Source organism: Melopsittacus undulatus, chromosome Z, assembly GCF_012275295.1.
Source record: "Melopsittacus undulatus isolate bMelUnd1 chromosome Z, bMelUnd1.mat.Z, whole genome shotgun sequence".
Taxonomy (NCBI): domain Eukaryota; kingdom Metazoa; phylum Chordata; class Aves; order Psittaciformes; family Psittaculidae; genus Melopsittacus; species Melopsittacus undulatus.
In genome coordinates, this window is record NC_047557.1 from 25,312,621 (window position 1) to 25,330,202 (window position 17,582).

Sequence of the window (17,582 nt, forward strand, 5' to 3'; positions counted from 1 at the left end):
GAGACTTAAACAAACACAAAGTACATGAGGAAGCTAGTCTGTTGAAGGCACAGGTATGAGCAACAGCTCTGCTTCTGTGGGTAGCATGTCCAGCCTGTCCCAGCATAGCCCTTCAATGGTGTTATCTAACACTATGGATACCCTGGCCCAGGAAGCTGAAGGCATGTGGCTTAGATAAACCCAGATGAGAAACCCAGAAACGGAAATAAGCTGGTGCTTTTTGCCTTCCCATGTTTGTGCCAGGAGCTGCACTAAGGAACTATACCCTGTGTATGTGGACCCTTTCATGCTACTCCTCCCTGGGATGCTCTTGGGAGTGCCATAGGGCTGTGAGCATCCTCCTCTCTGGCCCTATAGGTGCAGCCAAGAGCCAGGGCTGGGACATCACTGTGTTCCTGGGAGGCCTCCAGCTCCTCTCTCTCCACCTGGAATTTTTTCTTAGTAGAAAATTCTTCAAAAAGAAAAGGAGGACAAAAGTGATTTAATACTACATTTGTCTTCACAAATAGCATGGGCCTGTGTGGCTTGGATTGAGGGCAGTTAAGGCTGTTGGCATTCTCTGAGAGCCAGTGTGAGTGCCTGCAACGATAGCACTCTCAAATTGTGTGAGGAGTACAACACAGAGACAGCAGATTTATTTACGTTTGCTACTGGGGGTAACTGAAGGAAGGTGGGAGCCTGTCTGCTGGTGGAAGTCACTGCAGTGTAAGCAGAGGCAAGGGTTTCTGGAGCCATAACTTCTCCATGCTCATTTGTGTTAGGCTTCTGACCAGTGCAAGAAAAGGATCTTCAGAAATCTTGCTGTTTGGATAGAATCATAGAATCATAGAATAGTTAGGGTTGGAAAAGACCTTAAGATCATCTAGTTCCAACTCCCTGCCATGGACAGGGACACCTCACACTAAACCATGTCACTCAAGGCTTTCTCCAACGTGGCCTTGAACACTGCCAGGGATGAAGCATTCACAGCTTCCTTGGGCAACCCATTCCAGTGCCTCACCCCCCTTGCAGTAAAGAACTTCCTCCTTATGTCCAATCTAAATTTTCTCGTTGAAGTTTTAATAACAAATCACCCCAAAAACACCCTCTACAGAAACACCCTGCACAGGGAGGAGAAGGATCATTGAAATATAGATAACTAGATTGCCTAGTGCCTGCCCTCCTCCCACAGTCAGAGCAGTGTTGTGTCCAGGGTGTAGGGCTTCAAGACACCCCCAGAAGATGCCCTCTGCATGGGGATGAACCACTGGAAAGAGTGCAGACTGCTCCTGGACAGGTTCAGTTGCTTCTGAGCTGGCCGTATAGGGCCCAGATGTTGTAAATTGGTTGCCATGCCTTGTCTCCCACCTTTCCATTTTTCTTTTGTTTCACCATTATTATAAAAAATTGGTAGATAGCTAATATTACAAGTCCAGGGCAAAACTACTCATACGTTTAGTGTAAGGACATTTAAATATTTAAAGCAGATGGTTCCCAATGACCTTACATGTCTCCTTTATAAATGTATGTACTGTCTTATAGAACCATCTGCATCCCAATATGCAGCTCATATGTTTCCAAGTGTTTCCTCGTTAACCAGCAGAAAACTTCATCTTCCATCTGACATGAGATAAAGGCTCAAGCAAAGCAGCACCCCAGCTGGGAGCAGAATTTACCCTATGGCAGTGAGGTGTTGGTGCCTTACACCTTCCATTCCAGATGGATTGACAAGGCAGGATTTGGAGTGTGCCGAGAGAGACAGGGTTCCTCACAGGAGCTGAGCCTGGGAAGTCCAACATGAGAACAAATGACCTGCAAAAGCACAGTCACTGATAATGACAGGGCATACACATCGCCTGCTGCACCTGCACTGCCTCAGCAAGGCTTTCTGCAAAATGCAAAGCAATGCAGAGCAATGCATTATTTCCCGCCCCCTACACCAGTCCTGCTCCTTGTTCTGTTCTCATACAGAAGAGCACAGCTAAAGTAGTAAAAGCAATTTTCCATTCTCTGAGGGACCCAGGGGAGATGAGCTCTGATCCTGTGCTTGTCTCACACTCCCTTGATTCCCTGGGCCAGCAGCCTTTTTGTGCGAGTCTCCACTGTGCAGAGCTGCTCTGTCATTAGAGCAGTATGGTTTCCTCACTCCTTTCAAAGAAAAATCCTTTAATTTTTAGGACTTGCACTGTGACTGGCTGTGTGCTACCTGCACTTTTTTTGGGAGGAAATAATCTTAAAGAATTGTTCATAAAATATATATAAGTGGCAGGTAGATGGGAAGTGGCATGCCTCTAATTTAAATTTCTATTAGAAAAAAATACAGAAATGTATTACATGAGGAACTGCTAAGAGTTGTATGGAATATTGTGTTTTAAGACCTACTGTAGATCTATGTCGGTGCCTGTGAAAGAGAGGATAATTAGTGCCCGTACTCTCAGTCATATCAGACTAAAGGTAATGGGGTGTAAGAAATGGTTCATTAGGCTCTCTCAAGTACTTTTACTGTGTCCATACTATTTATACCAGCAGAAAAAATTCAATGTCTTTAAAATCAAGTCAAAGCATTCGCCTTAGATTCTTCAGTTTAAGAAATAACATTGAGTGATGATCTCTTAAAGTCAAATGGAAAAAAAATGTACATAAAAAACCCCCCTTAAACTGGTTTTATTAGCATTCTGTGTCACTCCAATGCAGTCTCCATGCCTATGCAAATCCTACCTCCTTCATTTGTGCTTCCCTCCATATGTTTAGCTTGAATAGGGGAAAATTCGTGGACACATGAGGCAAGCAGGCAAACACATAGCATTTATTTTTTACAGAAACACATGTATGGAATATGATTTGCTTTCTGGTCTGAACAAAGGGGTAAACTATGTGGAGAACAGCAACAAATGTAAGAGAATGGAGAGAATGACTGATAAAAAAGGGTTAAAAAACAAAATATGTGTAGCTTGACTAAGTGGGGAGGACAGGATGGCATGCTACAAATGTTTGAAGGGTACAGCTATCAAATGAGGGTGGGAAAGTTATTTAGGCTGACAAAGGAGATATAAGTAGGAGTAATAGGATGAAGTTAACAAACGAAAAATTTAGGTTAGGAATCAGGAAAAGCTTCCTGACAGCAAAATATATAATACAGCTCTGGAGCAATTTCTCATGGGAAGCAGAGGAGCCCCATCACGCAAAGCCCTGTGCATTTAAAACTAAATTGGAAAAGCATTAGAAAATATAAGGAGAATAAAATATAAGGCACTTTTCTGTGCACTGAAGGCTGGACTGGATAGTGGGGGCTGCTCCACCCCCCCCCTCTGTTTCCTTTTTTTTCTAGTTCTTTGCTAACAATGTGCCATTTGTACTTTCTAGAAAAGTAACTAGCACAGCAAGGGTAAATTTGGGAGTCAGTCTATTAGCATAAATTACACTATATATCTACAAGATAATAAGGGCATAGCAAAGACACATTGTACTAATACTGCATGCAATTCTGAGTGCACTTTTGAACATACCTCATTTTTTGATTTGTAGTCTTGGGCATCTCCATTTTGAGAATCTGTGTAGGTGCTTTGTCTGCTACCTTTGCAGTCTCTGGCAAGGACTGAACAAACTGCATTAGAAACCATACACTCCACATGTGGAGTGGCAGACACTGCCAAAACCAGGTGTGGAGCACCCACAGCTCCCACTGGCTTGAAGGGGGAGTGGTGGTGCTGAGCACCTGTTGGTGACAGGTCTTTGCTATGGCTCTCAGGTCAGTGGCTTGTGTCACACAGGACTATGGAAATGCAAGTCCAGCAGTTTGAGCTTGGGATGGCCAGAAAATGTTTTGCAGGGATAGAAGGTGAGAGCAGGTTAATGTGATGCTGTGGTGGCCTAAACTTGTATCCCTTTGCTTTTGAGCACCAGAAAGGATCTGCATAAATCATTCCAGTACCCCTGGGGTAATATGTTTTTCAACTGACCTGTCTATGGCACAGATTGGCCCAGTCGCCATACTGTATAAAGACAGGTAGGACACTCAACTCTTTAACATACAGACAATGAACACCTGTACCCAGAGAGAATACACAATTAAGGCATCCTGATTAATCTGATATCACAGAACAGACATACAAGGGGGAGTAGATACATCCTGAAAGAGGTAAAGACTAATTTTCTACCTATGTAAAATATATAACCTGTGCATTTAAGTGCCAATTTAAACTTGGGATGTTGCCACCTGCTCTAAAATTGCCCTGTGAAAATATTATTGGGAGGTTTAGTTATACTAGCATCATAAATTGCCTTTGCACACATTTTAGAAGATGTGGTGTTTTGGTCTTAGGAGGTTCAGGTTCCCCTCATATAAAAGAACAACTGCATCTTGGCTAAAAACAGTTTGATGTGAATATGGGAGTATCTCAGAAGCATTTGTCTTTATGTATACACAAATAAATGGTAACCCATGACCTCTACCCAGGAAAGTGTTTATACATAACTTTCAAATTGTAGGGACCAGGTCATATGTTTCAGATAAGCTGTGCTCCAGAGCTTTCCTGGTGATTATGATTGTCATGAGCACAGGTAGGCTTTTGTGATGAGGAACCTCAGCATTTTCCTGCATTTCTTCAGTCTTTCACAGAAAGAATTTTGGCTTACCCTGATAATTTAGGTTTGTTAAAATCAGCCTCTGCAGCCCTTACAGAGACAGAAGAAATCCTCAAAAGCCTACCAACTTCAATGTTTGGATTTCTCTTTCTCTCCTGCACTAGCACCAGAGGACCACACTGTAATTACTTTGTGAGCCGAGTTTGAGCTTTCAGCACTCCCTATGTTTGATGTTTGCTCCTGGAAAACAGACAGAAAAATGGTTCATATATTTAATATTTGTTTAGAAAGCAACAACCTCTCCTCTATGCAGAATGCAGAATGAAATCTGCCCTCGTGTGTTAGCAGGAGAAATGTTTATCAAATGTTTGGTGAAATTCCAGAGTACACTTGCTTTACTCAAAACCATTCTGTAAATCAGGCTGCATTTGTATTAATTCTTAAAAAGTTCTCCTCCATCTTGTGGAATTGCTTAAGGGGGACCAGTAATGAGCCAACAGCCTGCTGTGCCAGGCCCTGTGCAAAGAGAGAACCAAAAGACGATGCCTGGGTGGAAGAGTTGATACTGTTTTATATGTGAGAGCAATAAATGATGCTTGCATCATGTTTACTCCATGGGTGGAAAACTCTGGGGCAATTCTTGCTGGCACCAGGTAAGTCAGGTGTCTTTGGCAAAGGTAAGTCAGGTCCTCCATAAGCTGTGAAAACAGGGAAAATGCCAATTGATACTTCGTGCCCAGCACAGGGGCATAGCACATCTCTCTTCTCTGCCGTGAGGAGCACAGCACTCTTGCAGTCATGCAGAGTTCCATGTTGCAGGTGTCTTCCTCACCCTGCCATGACTCATTTCAGCAAAGCAAGGCATTTCTGCACAGAAACACCCTTTGTAGCAAACTTTTAAAACATTTCACAGTTTCACACAGGGCACCTTTGAAAATAAATCACTCTTCATACACCACTTAGTGGCTTTCTCTAGTTACACTTCCCACTACCTCCCCCCCTCCAAAATTCAGGGGAATTCCAGAACATTTTGCAATTAGCTAAGGATTATATTTCCTTATTTTTATTAATTTTATGTAAAGTGGAATTTATCAGTGGAGCATTCATTGACACTGACTTCAATTTATTCTGATGAAACTGACTGACATCTGTGTGTGCTGTTCATCAGTCATAATTTGAACCATTCTTAATTGCATTAAATGTAAATTAAGACATTCAATTTCAGCCATTATTTTTCATAAAACACTGTGAACTGAATTTTAGTGGGTCATGAGATCTTACATTCAAAATAAATAGGGTAAATTTGAAGCTTACCATTGATGTTCATATTTCACCCTTTGTCGGCTGTATTTCTTTTGTAGCTTACTAGATTGGAACAATTAATTTTCTCTCTGAAGGGAACATGAATGACTAAAGATGGTGTAGCTGGGATTTTTAACAAATGACTTTATCATTTCTAGAGCTTGCTTGTTACCACAATGTACTAAATATATTAAGAGAAAACGCAATTAACCTTTCATCTAAACCAAATGACAAATTAAAACAGAAAATTCAAAACATGCCAGAATCAGCCCTCTGATTTTGAATTCACAAAGCTATGCTGCTGGATTTATTTCCTGAGCTTTCTCTGGGAGTGCTTTGCAAAACCCCTTCAGCAATGAGGACTTTGGTCAGGCAATGCTCAAAATAACAGAGGACATGCAAGCTGCCCTTGCTAAAAGGAGGGCGGTGTTCTGTGAGAGGGTTGTGGACTGTCTGGGCAAGGTCAGATACCTCATTTTTGGAAGTTAAGACCAAAGGCTCTGTTTGAGGGCTAGGGTGGTGAGGCACTGGAATGAGTTTCCCAGGGAGGTTGTGAATTCTCCATCCCTGGCAGCGTTCAAGGCCAGGCTGGACAAAACCTTGGGTGATATGGTTTAGTATGAGGTGTCCCTGCCCATGGTAGGGGGCTGGAACTAGAGGATCTTAAGCTCCTTTCCAACCCTAACTATTCTATAATTCTATGATTCTATGAAACCCCAATGTTGCGGAGGTGATTTTTAAAGTTGAATGTGTTTTGCTCCAGATCAAGGGCTGGACTGAATGCAGTCTTAATGGAGGGAGCATACCAGGTAATCTAGCTTTTTGTTGGAGTGTGGCAGGACTCGACTGGGCTGCTGAGCTGTTTGTCAGGATCAGGATCTCAGGCAAGGGCCACAGGGTTTCTCTCTCTTGTTCTATGCTGCAGATTTGGATGGGTAGTCACCCACCTGTTTGCCACCATATATTGCAGGACCGCAGGTCTGTGAGTGTGGAGCATGTTGGTGTAATTGGGTGTCCACACGGTTTAAGCCAAACAATACACCCATTTAGGATAGCTTTCCAGCTCAGCTTTAGCTTCTGCCTTGTTGCTTCTCTAGGCTGTGTGCCCAGAGGGTACTGGTGTGAAATGCTGCTGCATCCCACCCAACACCAGCTTTCCTCCCAGCCCACTGTAAAGGAAGTCCCTGTTACACAGCTAAAGCCCTTGCATGCCCCAAATCGGGGCTCTGCTTTGGATTCATTCTTACAAGTCACTGAGTAAAGGTTACCCCTGAGGCTACAGCTCTTCAGGATGGAGTGCAAAATGTTGTCCCACAATGGGGGTGACCACAGACCTATCCCCTGCATGTGTAGTAAAATTTTATGTAACTATTACATATGACATTCACATTCCCATGCCAGTTCAACTGACGGAGAATGAAGTGCTGCAATAAGTCTGGAGATGGGTAGTGATGCAATCATTCTCCCAGTTTCTTGCTATTAATATATGTCTCTTACTCATTTTTTAAGATAGCATAAATGAGAGTACTGAATATAAATGGCTTTTGTAAGTCATTGAGGTCAGTGAAGCATGTCATTGTTTGCAACTTGAATTCCATGAAAGCACTGACTGGCTGAGAGGCACACTATATATTTTTCTCATAAATAAAACACACAAACAATATTCAGTATGTTTAATGATAATTATAAAATAATACTGTGTACAATGAGTTTCCAAACCCAAAAGTAGTTGTGAGTGCTTGATAATATGACCTTATAGTGTCATCTTTAGCGTACGTGATGCCTATATGCCAGCAATGTATAAATTATTTCTCTGGCTGTACATTAGCAAACATTTGATTATGATTTATTTTGGGGTTCTCTGAAAGATGAAGTAAGTTCTTTAATATTAGCATTACTAATGATTTTAATGAGGCATTAAAATGTTGCAGTATTGTAGGGACATTTTTCTTTTTTAATATTATTTCATTAATAGTTTACATGAATGTTAATGTTAAATTGATTATGGAACCTGAAAGAGTAATCCACAAAATGTCAAAGTGCCATTAGCACAACGAAAGAGCCCTCCAAAGGCAGGAATCTGGTAAGAGTTAATGAGATATCTCTGTACCACATAACACTGGAGCGGCTTTTTCTAAAATTAAGACTGAAAATTAGGTTTTAATATCCTTCACTTTGGGACTCTCCAGCCATTTCAGCAGTGAGTGTTCAGCCTCACACACACAAAAAGCCAGCTCAGACCCTGGTCCCAGGGACTCGCACAGAATTTGGTCTTATGTATATGAACCTCAGTTAAAAACTTAGAAAAACCACCTCCTAGAAGATTAAAAATAAGCAAAAAAGAGAAGATGTGGTGATTGCATTACCCAACTATCAACAACTCTGCAGAGTGGATTAGCTATAGGGATTTATGTTTCATGTGCAGTGTACTGTGTTTATTGCTCTTCCGTTGAGCAAGAGGGTGCAATGAGCACTTCTAGTAAGTTTTGCAAAGCAGGTTTTTAGCTAATGCTGTTTTCTCACCCCAGAGAGCAGGTATGTCAGGAGGAAAACACATGGAAATATGCTGTATTATAAAATGTAAGTGGCAGCAGCAGGTAAGGAGGGCTGGGAAGGGATCTGACACACATCTGTGAAGTTGTCCACGGATTCACAGATGTGTGAGCTAGGAATGTTTCAAGACTTGTCCCACAGCAGTTCTGACTTTATAAAGTGGCACTTGTGCAGCAGATGAATGAAGGTCTCACTGACCTTGGCTACCATACAGGGGAAAAGTTAATGTGAAGATGAAGCATTCTCAATTTATCTGTGTGTTAAGTAAATCCATGCTCTCACGTGCTGTCCATATATGTCTTCAATTTCTAATAATATTTGCATTGTGGCTGGGTCAAATAATATTTACTCTCTAGATCTGATTTATTCTATATCATAAGAAGAAATTAAGAAGTATACTGGATCATTTTATAGTTCCCCTCTAACTTAGTCCCATGCTATGGAACATATAAGAGTATCCAGGAATGCTAATTTGTGTAAAAGCATCATGCTCACACCAGTATATTGTCTTTTAAGTACGACCATCACTAGGCATGCCTGCTTGCAGTCTCCCAGCAGCCTGTCAGCTGCTATGGTATTCCACATTAAGCCTTGACTACTGATGTCCAGCAGGTATTTCCAGAATCCCAATTTCACCACCAGGACCAGCTTTCTTCCTGCACCTTTCAAGCAAGAGTGGCCAGAATTTCAGATATCTGAGAGTTCTGGCATCATGGGGACAGCTCAAGGACAAGGTGCCAGGGCAGGGGATGTGGTCCTCAGTGCTTCAGCCATGAAACATGTTGGAAGCAGGCTGCGGCTTTGGCGCAGCACAGTACCCTTTGCTGTGTTTGAAAGGCATCCTAAAAACACTAAGTCCTTTCATTATGCCAGCCAAGACTAAACTTCAAGACTGAGCTGTTGAACTTCTTGTGGTGTCTGAGTTCAAGTGCAGAGGAGTATTCAGACTTTCTATGGGGCTGCCAGACGCTGGCTCCCTTACAGGTGGTGGAGGGAGCTGAGTGCCCAGCCGCAATCTGGACATAGGCAGGGTGCCAGCCTGGCAGCTCTGGGCTATGTATGATTTGACAGCTCCAGGTGTTCCTCTTCAAGGTCTTCCAAACAACCACAGTGCTCAAATGAACCCCAGGCAGCTGCAGGTGCTAGAGGGAAAGCCCAGTACTCCACAGCCTGAAGCTGTACTGTGCCACCCTCATCCCCTCCCAGCCATGTCCCTCTGAGCCAGTGCTCAGGTTGAAGCTGAGCAAAGAGCTCAGCCTGAGGTGGGACTGATTTTCTCACTCTCTTGTTCATGTAAGACTTCTGTAGTCTGGTAATGGTAATTCATTAGCCCAACAACGCCCTGAGGGAAAGTGCTTCTCTGTCACACATGAGGAAACTGAGGCTCTGTAGCCTATGGATTGATCCTGTTTGTCCTCTGTAAAAACTAGTGAAAATACTTTAATGGGCCAAATGAAAAGACTACAGGTCCTCTTTATAGGTCTTTTCCTATAGGTGAAACTGATAGAGTACTCATTATTGCTGGAAACAAAAAGGGTTGGTGAAAATTATTCTAAATCTCTGTATTACAAAATTCTTTAGTGGCTGTTACTCCCTCTACCTTCCCTATGAAATTCCTTAGTTGATTTCAAAATTCATATACACTGAATATCCTAGTTCAACTTCATCATTGTTTTGTTTTGGCATTTTTTCCCCATAAGGAGGAAGTTTGAATTGAAAAAGGGGGTTGAATAATTTTCTTTTACCATGGCTTGTTTGTGTCCCCTTGCCTGAAAAACTGGTTTAATGTAGCTTCACCCGGTACATGGAATGAAGTCAGCAACTTGTGCTAAGCATCACTCTATGGACAGAGTGCTCCTGGGTTTCAATTACTCCTTGCTTCTCTGTGGGGGAACAGGCAGCAAAACACATTTTCAAGCAGCCTTGAGAAAGCACTTCAAGAGGCAGAACAAGGAGGCAGTGGTGTCTTTCTTTACTCTCCCACCTCAGAAATCAGTGATAGCAACCTTACTCATTAAATTAACAACTTAAAAAAGCAGCTAAGTAATTAATGAACAGATCATTTTCCATTAATAAGGAGATGATCAGCTGAGAGAGAGACAGTTCTGGCTTGTAAGCAGAATTCTTTACTCCTCTTCACGCCCATGCAGAGCTCTTCCTTTTGATTTCACTCAGGAGTTCTGTGCAGAAGCTGATGGTATCATCTGGTCCATTATACTTAAGAAGACATATATTTATTATCCCATTTATTTATGTTATCTGAATATTCCAGCTTGCATCTAATATATGGAAATTACAAATCAGCTTGATATGATGTTCTGAGTGCAAGGAATATGTTTATCCTATAAAGACCTGTTTTGTCAAAAATGAGTGATAAGGTTAATATGACACTAAAATGCATTGCATTACTCCCTACCCTGCTGGCACAAACCTAATGGCCTCTCCCTGTGCTTGAAAGTTGAAGAAACTTCCATCAAGCCTAATAGGAGATTTTCACTATGTAGACACCACTGGTTTGCCCCTTTATCTGTTCCTAATATTGGTGAATAAGCAAAGAGTTAACCTGGAATCCTTTGTCATTTGCAATCTGGTGTGCTGATTTCCTGCTAGGAGAGCTCAGGGTGAATTCATTTTCATCTGAATATGTCATTAAGGAACAGGATTTATTAATGACTTATTAATGCAGACAGAGTCAAACTGAACTCCAGTGCAAGGCCTCTAGGGTTTGAAGGAAATACACAACTGCTTATGGGGCATGTGGTCTGTATAGTTACTTCCATCAGATGTGGATATATAGGCAATATAAAGTATTCTGTTTAACAATGTACACTTATATTCATTACCACTCAGAATAGTAAAAACTTCCCATTTACAGTGACATTTATTTACCGCCAAGCATCAGCCCAGACGAAAGAACTCCCAGTTCACTCCTGTATATAATCTCAGAGTCTGTCATTCACATGTAGAAAACTCAGCTCTCTATTTAGCACAGTGCTGGTGAAAGATAGACATTTACAGGGCCCCTCTGCCCTTGAGCTGTTCCATTAGTGCATGGAAAGCACCTTGCAGCCTGTGACAAGCGCAGCAGATCGGCACTAAATCAAAAATCAGTGCCAGCCAGGGATCTAAGCCACCATGAAGGTCACAGCCATCAGCTGCATGCCATCTCAATCCAAACAAAACATGCTGGATACAGGGGGATTTTCACTACTCACAATAGGAGACAAACACATCATGTTAGAGTAATCCCCTGATAGCAGTGAAATCGTAACTGACCTTTTAAATACTTTTGAGTATTTAATAAAAGTTTGAAGATGGGGAAAAGAGGTGTAGGTAATTTTTTGGGTGCTTTTTAAAATGTAACTGAAGCGTTGGCTCTGTGTTGCAACAACCCAAAATGTTAACAAAAAATTTCTCTCCTTGTGCTGGGAGAGCTTGTATGTTTTAAAAAGCTCACTAATTAATTCTCTGTACTCAGGTTTTCCCCCTAAATAAATGGTCTTATCCAGTGTTATTTTCTCTATTGAATGCTAAGAAACTTATGAAAGTATCCTGAAGTGGTTGGTTAATCTGAAAGAGATTTAAGTGAAGATATAGTTGTGCATTCCATCTTTCCTAAAACTGTAACCCAAAGCAACATTCAGTTGTGTACAGCAAAGCAGCACAAAGTTAAATGATGGAGAAATACAGGGATAGGAGATTGAGGTTTAAGTAAGGCAGTCAAAGTAGACTACTGCCTGAGTTGAAAGGAGATGAAGAGAGATCAAACGGCAGGATCTGAACTGACCAAGCTGTGTGCCTTCTGTCAGCCAGGCTGCAGGAGAGGAATGAGGTGTGTGGCAGTGCTGTGTATGCACCCTCACACTGGTACAGACATGCATGGGCTGATCTCACTGGGGTCTTTCACCAAGGTGCCCATGTCCTACATAGCTCTCCATCTTTTCTCAATAGAAATTGGTGTCAAAACCTATTTCCCTCTAAAGGAGTTCTTGGGATCAAGAGCACAGAGAAGGAAGAACAGTGAAGGAGAGAAGATAAATAATTCCTTCCCCTGTGGCCACCAGTGGGACTGAAGCTCAGGGTCTCCTCTTCCTCCCACAGACACCTGACAGCAGAGAAGGTTGGGTTGACCCGCAGTGGACTGAAGCACAGTGGTTTATGTTTGGGGTGCCCTGGCCTTCCGCAAGATCCCCCTAGGTTCACAGAGAGCTTTGGGAAACTGGAGGACTTGAGAGCTAAACCCTGGCACCATTACATTTATTTGGCCCCTTCTCTTTGGACAAATTTTGGAGTAGACTCCCTAACTGAGCTTCAGAGAAAAAAGCCTTCCCTTTCTCAGGTCTCTTCCCTCAGGCTTTGCTCAAGGGGAGCCCTTTCCTAATCATTCCCTCAGGAAAAACTGTGTACTCTGATGGGAGTTTAATTTCCTCAGAACTGATATTCTGCAGGCTAAAAAGAAAAAAACCCAACCAAATATATTGCTTGTGTGTCTTTGGTATAGAGGGTGTGTAAGAGCTCAGAATGATTTCTCTTTCTTTACCATCCTAAACTGTAAAGCTCATATGCAACTGTGTGAGAGGAGAATGAGGCCCCCTTAGAAATAAAATGACAGGAGAGGGAAGTTAGAACTGCTTCCCCTCAGAAATCTCCACCTCCAGCTTTGGGAAGGACTGTTCCTGTTAGAAATGCGGAATGTGTAAAGCAAAAAGAAAGACCCTGAATTAGTAGTATAGAAATAACATGTATGTAATTTACTTGAACAAATCTATTGAACTATCAAAGCTTATTTTAGCTATGGTATTTCAGCCTTTGTCAGACTAATTGGCTGCGTTATTAATTATACAGAAAGCTAATTTAAATAAGATGCAAACCAATGCAATGGGTCAGGCTACAGGTTAATCAGTGCCCAGGAGTGGATACATTTTCTGAAGAATAGAGTGTAAGAAACAGCGCATACAGAAGTAATCCCTCCTATACTGTTCTTCTATGGCTCAGCCGGATGCTGAACTCTTGTGGTTAAAAAACATCAATAAACATACCTTTCACGTGACTGCTTGTTCCTTTCCTGAAACTATTTCAATATACTTTCATAAATAAAGATGAAAGGCTTGCCAATGTGTTTTGGGCAAATAAAGGTTTCTCTTAGAGGAGAATGTTTGTAAACATGAATAGCCTGTTAACATCACATTGCTGCCCTAAATGCTCATTTTTTGCTGAAAAAATGCACATCCACGTATATGGGCTGATTCATAGATAAAATTTTATACAGGTTATATACGTCTTATTTTTGTGTCAAAATTATATATGTATCATCTATGTACTTGCATACACGAACACGCACAAGAGCTCCACAACCTGTCGTAGGCGTTCCTACTATCAGGTGCCAACTAAAGGCAGCGCATTTGAATACCACGTGCTGTGAGGCCACTGCGAACAGAAGGAAACCCGGCGGAGTTTTCCTCCAGCGCGAGAAGTTCCCGGGATCGCGGGAAAACCCCAAACCGTGCCGGGAAAACGTGCGGTGGGGACGGCTGCCACCTGGTGGCACCGGGCGCGAGCCCAAGGCGGGGGATGAGGGTACGGCTCCTGCGCAGGTTTTTGCGCCCTTCGGCTGAGAGCCAGGGTCAGGATGTTGTTCTCCCTGTGCCAGAGCTTTCCGTAAGACCATGACCACCTCTGAACTGCGTTACTTGGTTTAAATTCTCTTCAGCGGCGGTTTTGCAGACTTTCAAGCGACCGAAGCGTTTGAGAAGGAGGCAGCATGAAGAGTCCTCCTGTTTCCCTTTTCTGTTTCTTTTTCGATAATAAGTTTTTGGTATTCATTATTCATCGAGAGTCATCCTGAGAGTGTGGTCTCTTTAAGCGCTCTGGCTTTTCACTTAATGCATCCCATCTGCTTCTGAAATAGATTGCAATAATCCGTGTTTAATGTTAATCAATGTATTACTAAATATGCAAATTATATTAAAAGACGTGGTTTGAAAAAGCTTTCATTTGTAAATATGGTAGCTTAAAACAGGAAGCATATCTAAAAGCTATTTAGATACAGTAGCCTAATTCTAACAGTGTGGCTGATTTATAAAGCAGTTTGCAAGTCGATCTCTCTCCCACAAGGGGATATGTAAAACTGTTGCATATCAGATTTTGTTAACATCTGATGGGTTACTGCTAACAGGGTAAAAGCCTAATATTCACAACCATGTCTCTTATTTAAATTAAAGCAATCTTATTCCAGTTTTCTAATTTTTGTGTTCATCCTAACATATGAATTTACATGAAGAGTTTATGAATCACAGTGAAAGCAATTTGAACAAGCTTTTCAATCAGTACTACATCTTAGTGCCTGATTAAGAAAATTCATTGTCTAAGGGACTCTTCTAGACTCTCCCTCTCCTTTCCAGGGGCTCCGATCTATTAAGCTGGTTGTCCCTGAAGGTGTGGCCATGGTCTCCCTACTCCACCACACCACTTTGCGGGAAGTTCCTATGCAGAACCCTTGAGATGCTGCTCATCATGGTGATGCTCCCATCACCAGTGTGGCTTTGCATCCCAGCTCACAGCAGACCTATGGCATTGCTTGTGCCACCGTGTTAGACATACAGTAGAGGGTCATTTGCACTCATCGACTTTCCATGGGACAGTGGTGTTGCATATTGTGGAAGTGTATGTGCTGAAAGTCTACAGGCAGGACACAACCTCTGCACACAGCATCAGGGAAAGGGAACACCTAATGAGGAGCACTGGTGAGAAGATCCATCTGGGAAGATACCTGATACCCCCAGTGGACAAACTGCTTGATGAAACCATCTCCTCTCCATGGTGGAGCAGTCCTACCTGGAAGACCCAAGGTACTGCAGGCACCAGCATGTAGAAGAGGGAGCTGTGACCACTGCAGCACTTGCTCTAACTGAGGCAGAGGGGAAGCCCATGAGGTGCTTATCTCCATGGCTAGGGCTGCCTGTGTGAGAGCAGCCACTGCAAGTCTCTTCCTTCCCTGAAAATGGAAAAAATTGTCTTCTGAGCTTATAGTTGTCCTCCAGCTGACAGTGTTTGCTCAGTTTGCATTTAGTTTGCCAACATGCTCATTTCCCCATGCTGCATTACAGAAAATCCTTGATGTTTCAGGATGTAAGTTAACCTCTAAACAGTAATTTGAAAGGCAGCTTACCTCCTACCCTGAAGAAGGTCATGGCATAACTGTATGTGAAGTAGTTTCTGGTTTGCTTTGCTTTTTATTGACCTTTTTTGTGGTTTTTTTTCCCCTGTTGCAGCTTTCTGTGAAGCAGCTAGTGAAATTTACTGAGATGTACCAGAAAGAAGGACCAGGAAGCCATTTTATCATAAATGTACCTGTGCTCAACAGGGCTTTCTTGGGCCTTACATGTTTGCTGTAGTTTCAACATCCTTGAGAAACAGGGCACCATTCTGAATTAATCTAGGACTAAAAAGAAGTAAACCTGGGACAGTTTTGACTGGACCTCTTTCAAATGACCATATGATGATGTATTGTGAAGTGTTCTATGGCTTTGCCATAGTTTTCATGATTAAGTGGGCACAAATGACTTAGCAGCTAAGTTTTGCTCCAGCTTTTTTTAGATGTCCTGAAAATCAGGCCTGAGTATATGTGTGAGCAAACTTCCTAGGAGCTAAATGTGGGAGTAGGGTTATCAGAAACCCTGTCCAAACTGCTGAGTTCCATGTGGCTGTGTATGTGAGACTAGTGATACAGCTCCATAGCTATGCAGCACCATGTGGAGGTAGAGAGGGGGAGCAAGTGTGAGCGCTACTGATCTACTGTTATGCTTTTACATATAAACATATAGAAGCATCCCCCTTTTTTGCCCTATAAGCTTAATAAAAGTATTTTGAGAGATGAAAAGCTGAGCAGTAAGTAAAACTTCCTACTTTCTCTTGGAGAAGAAACAAGGACAAACGTACAACCAAGATTTCGGGAGCATGAAAAACCTATTGGAGAAACAGCTGCGTTGAGGGCTATGCTTGCCCACATGGCATGCAGCTCTGAGGGAAGGTTAAACTGATGAACTAGTTTTTCCTAGATTTCCTGGTTGATTCATTGTGCATGGCACTTAGGGGATTAATAGCACAGGTCTACGCACTCCTGAGGGCACGCTGGGCAGGGTGACACAGACCCCTCTGTCCCTCTTGGTGGGCAGAAGCCAGATGTGAGCTTCTCCCACGAGGTACTTTTCACTGCCACATAACTGTAAGTTGAATGTCCAGTTCTGGTTCTGAAGTAGCAGCTTTGTTTGACCTCTCATTTTCAAAGTAGTGCTCTTCCCTCACATCATACAGTCTGGGGTTTTCCTTCAGCTCTCTGAGGCTTTCAGTGATGGCATTATGTTTGATGACTGAGATTGCCCTCAAAGTATTTTGTTTTTAATCTCCTCTAGTTAAATTGAAAAGCTAAAGTAACAACTAGGTCTGGAATGAAGATCCTTATTCATAGAGGATTTATTGACAGTACCTTTGAAAGTACTGTTTAATATGCAAGGTAAACAAATTAAAAATCCCAGCTTGTGATCCAAGGGCATTCACAAATTAGAAATGACCCCCTGCCTGCCCTGAGAGTGATAATGATGAAAAAGCTGAGAGGAGCTGAAGTCTCTCGGGAGAAGAGAGTGGGTCAGAGGGGCTTTTGCTGAATGTACCAATCTGTTTGGCTTTGACAGCCTCTTTGTCTAACTTGGGAGATGACAAGAGGAGCTGAGCAGTCTGGCAAAGGTGGGGATGTCAGCCTACATGGAGCTGCAAGTTTTATGTATTCTTCATTTTGTATTCGCTTAGCAGTTGGTACCTCTTGGCTGCCTGAGACAAGGGGAAAACATTTCCCACTGCCTGCAGCTACAGGGAGAGAGAAGCAGCAGCCTGACATATCAGAAAGGGTGATACAAGAGGGGGCTTAAGTCACAAACCCAGTAACTTCGTTTTGCTTCATGAAAATTTTAATCACAAGGGCTCTCTCTAATCCAGAGCTAGGAAAGCAAAAAGGTCATCCAGTAATCTGTGCATCCACGTCTCACTCAATGGCTCTCATGAAGAGGAGAGTGCAAGTGGTGGCAGCATCGGTATCAACTGCAGCAATACATTGGTGTGATCTGAAGGCTGGGCTGGGTATCTTGGTGCTGTCAAGGACTATGCATAGC